This window comes from Vombatus ursinus, unplaced genomic scaffold (genome assembly GCF_900497805.2).
Source record: "Vombatus ursinus unplaced genomic scaffold, bare-nosed wombat genome assembly UNPS02014832.1, whole genome shotgun sequence".
Classification (NCBI taxonomy): Eukaryota; Metazoa; Chordata; class Mammalia; order Diprotodontia; family Vombatidae; genus Vombatus; species Vombatus ursinus.
The window spans coordinates 32,122,791-32,128,984 of record NW_020954610.1 but is presented as its reverse complement, the minus strand read 5'-3'; the positions used below and the strand labels follow the sequence as shown (position 1 = coordinate 32,128,984).

Here is a 6,194-nt window from a genome sequence, read left to right as displayed (position 1 = left end):
TAGATTCTTTTTTATTTTCTTTTTGGTGAGGCAATCTGAGTTAAGTGACTTGCCCAGGGTCACACAGCTAGTAAGTGTTAAGTGTCTGAGGCTGGATTTGAACTCAGGTCCTCCTGACTTGAAGGCCAGAGCTCTATTCACTGCACCACCTAGCTGCCTCCCAGTAGATTCTTTACATGACTATCTTCTGATTCTAGGACTTCAGGGAAGTTTTCCTTGATGATTTCTTGAAAGATGCTGTCCATGCTCTTTTTTTTTGTCATGGCTTTCAGGTAGACCAAGAATTCTTAAGTTATCTCTTCTGGATCTATTTTCCAGGTCAGTTGTTTTTCCAATGAGGTATTTTATGTTTTCTTCTATTTTTTTCATTGTTTTGAATTTATTTGACTGATTCTTGATGTCCCATAGAGTCATTAGCTTACACTTGACCAATTCTATTTTTTTACTAGTTAAAATTGCTTCCTTACATCACTGAAAGCTTTCATATAGTACATGTTTAAGGTGAGTATTATGTTTCATATCTGTTACCCATTTCACATACAATCAACATATATTTATAGGAAATTAAGAAATCTACCCATGTCCCAAAGTGAACATCTGTTTAATGATCTTCCTTAGTTTCCAGTACTAGAAGCAGGATAGTTCTGAAGAATACACGACTCAAGATATCACCCCTCCCCCAGCTTGGCAACACAATGTTCTGTTGTCTTCATTGACAAACCAAGTTACTGTAGAGGAGAATTTGTTTGGTGTACACAAATTTAAGACAGTCTTTATCACACATTAACTGTTAAAGTGTAGAGTAGACAGCCTGACTTGACTTATTTGACTGTATTTAGTAGATTAGTATTGGTTTTAGAAATTTTTGAGGAGAAATGTTTTGCATTGATTCAAACCTTTAAAGCCAATTTATATTTAGCTCAAGGAAGCTTTGTTTCTTTTTTTAATTTTTTTTTAAGTTGGCTTAAGTTGCTATCAGATTATGAAGAAAATGGTAATCAAAGGAGAGACAGTATCTATCAAAGTTACAAAAATGCCTATTAGTTCTCCATCCTGTCCTTCTGGTCACTTTTTTCTTTTGTTTTAACTGTATAATTAAAAGCCCTGAGCTTAAACAATAATCTTAAATCCAACTTGCCAACTAGATTGTCAGGCAGCAAAAAAAAAAATTCAAACAATGAAACTTTAGACTTTAGATTTATTTAGGGTTATTTTTATACAGGTTTATATAATGTCTAGTTTAATCTAGAACAAGACAGTTCCCCCTCAGTGAAACCCTGGCCTAAGTATATTTGTTTTACATATTTAACAAGAAGATTCATTAAACATGGAACCTTTCCAACTTATGGCACCTACACAGGATATCCTTCAAAAGCTACAATTAAAGACCCTACTAGTTTCTCAGTAATACAAGCCAGGTTGAGATCTATTGATCCACTTGCTTGACATTCATGTTTAATGCCTGGAAATTTCTTTTCGATTGCATCCTTGGAGCTTGAATAGATCATTTTATTTTGAGAGGTGCTAGTTCTGGTGCCCATAGAAAAAAATATTAACTCTTCTTTTTTTGATCCCTTTTTTTCGAAGCTTGCATCATATAAAATGTAGCAACAATACTTTTCAGGAAGCCTTCCAACAAAATGCTCAAAAGGATCAGTAATGGTTACACAGACATCTCCCACTAAGATCTCTTTACTTTCTTCCACAATGATGCATTTTTTTTGTCAGTACTGAGAAAAAAGGTAACTTCTTTCTTTCTTTTCTTGATTTCTTCTTCTGTGGAACATTTCTGAACTTTTATATCATAGAAAATGTGGCATACTTCATCAGCTACTTGCACTCCAGAGGCCATATTTCCAAAGTGGACAATCTGGAGGGTGGGCTGGTCCCTGGGCCAGTGGGTGCAGAGAGGAGGGAGAGCTTACGGTCTAGGAGCTGCTGTGGTCCCAGGAACCTGAGGAAGGGAATAGTGGGAGCTGGCTGGAGTTGACTCCAATTCTAATTTTTAATTAATTGTTTTCTTCAGTTAGCTTTTGTACTTCCTTTTCCATTTGGCCAATTCTACTCTTTTGAGGATTTGTTTTCTTCAGTGTACTTTTTTTTCCATTTTGTCAATTGTATTTTTAAAGGAATTGTTCAATTTTTCTTCTACCTCTTTTATTTGACTTTTAAAATCCTTTTTGAGTTTTTCCAAGAAGGCTTTTTGGGCTTGAGGCCAAACCCTCCCTTTGAGGTTTCAGATGTGGGTATATTGACAATGTTGTCCTCTCCTGAAATTGTGTTTTGATCTTCCCTGTCGCCAAGATACTTCTCTATAGTCGTTGTTTTACTTTGTTGCTTCTTGGTCATGTTGTTTGACTTTTTTTTCCTGGCTTTTAAAATTGATCTCTGTTTCTGGGGCACAGGGAGTACTGCCTCAGGCTTCTTGTGCTGGGGGCTAGGAGCATGGTTACTGGTTTTGTATGCTGGAGCCTCAGGTGTCAGCAACTAGAGGCTGTAGGCATCTGGTAGTTTACCTGGTGCTGAGCTGGAGCTGGTGGTGACTGGTGTGTGCCTGGTGTTGGCTGGTGTGTACCTGGCATTAGTTCTTGCCTGCTCCACCTGGGGAGCTCAGGATCTCCCTCTAGTTTGCTGAGGAAAGGCTTACTGCTGTCTTGCTGTCTCGTACTGTCTCCTGTCTTGTCTCTCTGTACTTGTCTCCTGTCTTGTACTGGTCCCATTCAGCCACAGCAAGAGAGACTTTCCCCATTAATTGCCCTACCCTCCCGAGCTAAAAGACTGCTGCACTTCATTTTTTTCTGGCTCCACTATTTCAGGATTTTTCCCAGGGACAATATTCTCCAAGTTTATCAAAGCCAATATAGGAGGGTGAGAGCAACTTACTGATTACTCTGCCATCTTGGTTCCCAGAAGTCCATAAAGCATGTTAGTGCTTGTTATTTACCAGACACTATGCTAAGGGCTAAGTTTATACATAAAAGCAAAAAGAAAACATTCTGTACCCTCAAGGAAGATATTCTAATAGGAGTTGCAAAGGTGGAAGGTAAGGAAAAGTCATTTATACAGAGGCATGGTGGCAAAGTTCAGAAAATCAAAAGCATAGGTAGGAGGGTAATAAAGTATAATTGGCCTGAGGCATTTTACCACAATGGAGGACCCCAGAAGGAACTTACTAATGGGAGAAGGGGACCCTTAGAAGGAGAAAAAGGAATTACAGAGTAAGAAGACACAGACAGTGAGCGAAGGTCCATAATGAGAAGACAGCTGAGTCATGGTAATAAATCTGGAAAGTAAGAAGCACCACTGTTAGAGGATAGAAGCATGGCAAGACAGCACAAAGAATTCACCACTGGGAGAAGAAGGGCAACATCATGAAGTGCTGCTGTGAAGGTGAAAAGACCCCAGAATATGAGAGGAGCTCCAAGGTGAGAGGTAAGTCAGGAATAGTGGTGGGAGAGGAATACCCCACCTGAGCATATCACCAAAATAAAGGCCCTTGGGAAGAACTAGCCAATGGAAGAATAATTGATATTGATATGGTGCTTTAGGATTTTCAGAGTTCTTTAGATAATCTCATTTGTTCCTTATAATAACCCAGTGAGATAGATTTTGTTCACATTATTGTGTCTATTTGCAGGTGTATAAACTGAGGTGCAGAGACATTTTATTTGCCCAGGGTAATTCAATAGTGCATAAGTATTAGATGCAGAATTTACATCAGTTTTTCTTGAATCTCTACCACTTTCTTCAATTTTGCTTTGACAGCTTTTAACTGCACTGCATACGTGTTATTGCACTGCACTTTAGTTCTTTGGACCTACTAGCAGCATGCTAGAATGCATGGAGAGCTGAACTCACAACCAGGAAGACCTGGGTTCAAGTCTCACCTCTGATACATATTAGCTGTGTGATGGGTCATTTAAATTCCCAATGCTCTAGACAATTCTCTAAAACTAAGTTGCAGAAAAGCTACTGACTTGCATTGATAGAGAGAGTTTGCTCATCTGAGAGTTTCCTATTAAGAAAAAAAAAATCATTACTTAAGTTCCTATTCCCAATCTGAAGAGTGATCAAAGAATGGGAAAATATAATATTTTAATACTTCAAAGATTTGAATTTCATCAGTGTGAGTCTCAAGAACATCAATGGAGATCAGAAAATGCCTCCCTCTTTAAAACACATAAATCTTCTTTAAGAGTAACGTGGCTTTAAAAAAATCACCCCATCCCTTTGACCAACCTGGTAATAACTTTAATAACTAGTAATAATAATAGCTAGTATTTATATAGCACTTTAAGGTTTTCAAATGCTTTACAAACATTATTTAATGTTATTCTCACAATAAACCTTGGAGTTAGGTGCTATCATCATCCATATTTTAGAGATAAGGAAACTGAGATTAAATGGCTTACCCACAGTCACATAGATAGTAAATGTCTGAGGCTGGATTTGAACTTAGGCCTTCCTGATTCCAGGTCCATCACTCTATCCCACTGTGCCACATAGTTTCCTCTTAAAATTTAACTAGGTCAGGCCTCTGCAACATATACACAGTTATGGGATCATAAATTTAGAAATATAGAGGATCTTAGAGGTTATCCAATCCCCATAGCTTACAGATGAGGTAAGTGGAAACCAGGATAGTTAAGTGATTTGCACAAAGTCATGCCAGCAGTAAGTGGCATAAGAAGGGTTTGAACCCAGGTCTTCTGACTCCAGATCCATTGTTCTTTCTTTCCATTCTACCAGGCTCATCATGTGCTGAAAGCCTTTCTAAATTATGGGGCACCTAGACAGCATGGTGGATAGAGTGCCAGTCCTGGAATTAGGAAGACTCCTCTTGCTCAGTTCAAATCTGGCCTCAGACATTAGATGTATGATCCTGGGCAAGTCACTTAACCCTGTTTGCCTCAGTTACTTCATCTGTAAAATGAGCTGGAGAAGGAAATTGCAAATCATTCCAGTGTCTCTGCCAGGAAATCCTCAAATGGACTCACAAAGAGTAGGACACAAATGAAATGGCTGAACAACAACCTGGAGTTTGTCTTCCACTTACCTTCAAGTACCCATGGTCTCCTCCATGCCACAGTGATGCAATGGAATAGGACCTTAATGGAGCACAGTGTAAATATTTTTAAGAATAAAATTTACCAAAATCAATGAGACCCCATACTTTCAAAGAAGAAAACCACCTGGATATCTTAGCCTATATATTCTAGAAATTTGTACAAAGTCACTTTTTATCCAAATGAATGACACATCCTGCCAAGTGAATGAAAATAATGCTTAATGTTAACTTAATTTTCTTTTTGTTATCTACACATCACTTGACAAGAGTCAAGAAATATGCATTAAGTGCTTAGTATGTACTCAGAACATGCTGAAGTTGATACAAATAAAGACAAGAAACCAGTGTCTGCTCCCAAGAAGCTCACAGTATAATGGAACAGACAGCATGCAAACAATTTTGTACAAAATAGATACATATAAAAGATAAATTAGAGACAAACACAGAGAGAAAGCACTGGTCATAAGGAGGAATCAGGAAATGATTCTTGGAAAAGGAGAGGTTTTAGCTGAGACTTGTAGGAAGCCAAAGAAGCCAAAAGATGGAGATGGAGAAGGAGTAGAGAATTCCAGGCACAGGGGACAATCAGTGAAAATAGAGTGGGAAAATGTGCAAGGAAGCCAGTGCCATTGAATCAAAGAATATATGGAAGGAAGAAGGTATTATAAGACTGGAAAGCTAGGAAGGGGCCAGGTTTTAAGTAGTTTTAAAAGCCAAATGGATTTTAGATTTGAAGAATGTCTTTGTTTAATGCCAAGACATCTGCCTTTACACACAGCACCCCCCCATACACGCACAATACGAGCATAGTAAATACTTTCTGATTATTCATAAGTTTCTACCATCAGGTGTGTAAATATGTTCTGACTGCACAGTGGTCCACTGTATTATTTCCCATTCAGTATACTGGCAATCAGTTCCTTTTTAGAGTTACTTTTCAGATGCTTAAATTGGGGCTGAATATGTGCTTCGCAATGTAAGGAGCTCAATACTTATAAATTGTATCACTTCTAGTGGATCTCTTACTGCAAAATGGGGTCTGTTTCTTACTTGATGCTTTAAAATTTGCTTTACTGGTGTTGTTTCATGTCTTCGTTTAAATTCAGTTCATTTCTAAGGATAGAGC

The 6,194-nt window shown here is 38.1% G+C and overlaps 1 pseudogene; it reads right to left on the bottom strand.

The window, feature by feature from the left end:
- Window positions 1-1,352: 1,352 nt before the first annotated feature.
- LOC114025604 lies at window positions 1,353-1,852 on the bottom strand (annotated as a pseudogene).
- Window positions 1,853-6,194: the final 4,342 nt, after the last annotated feature.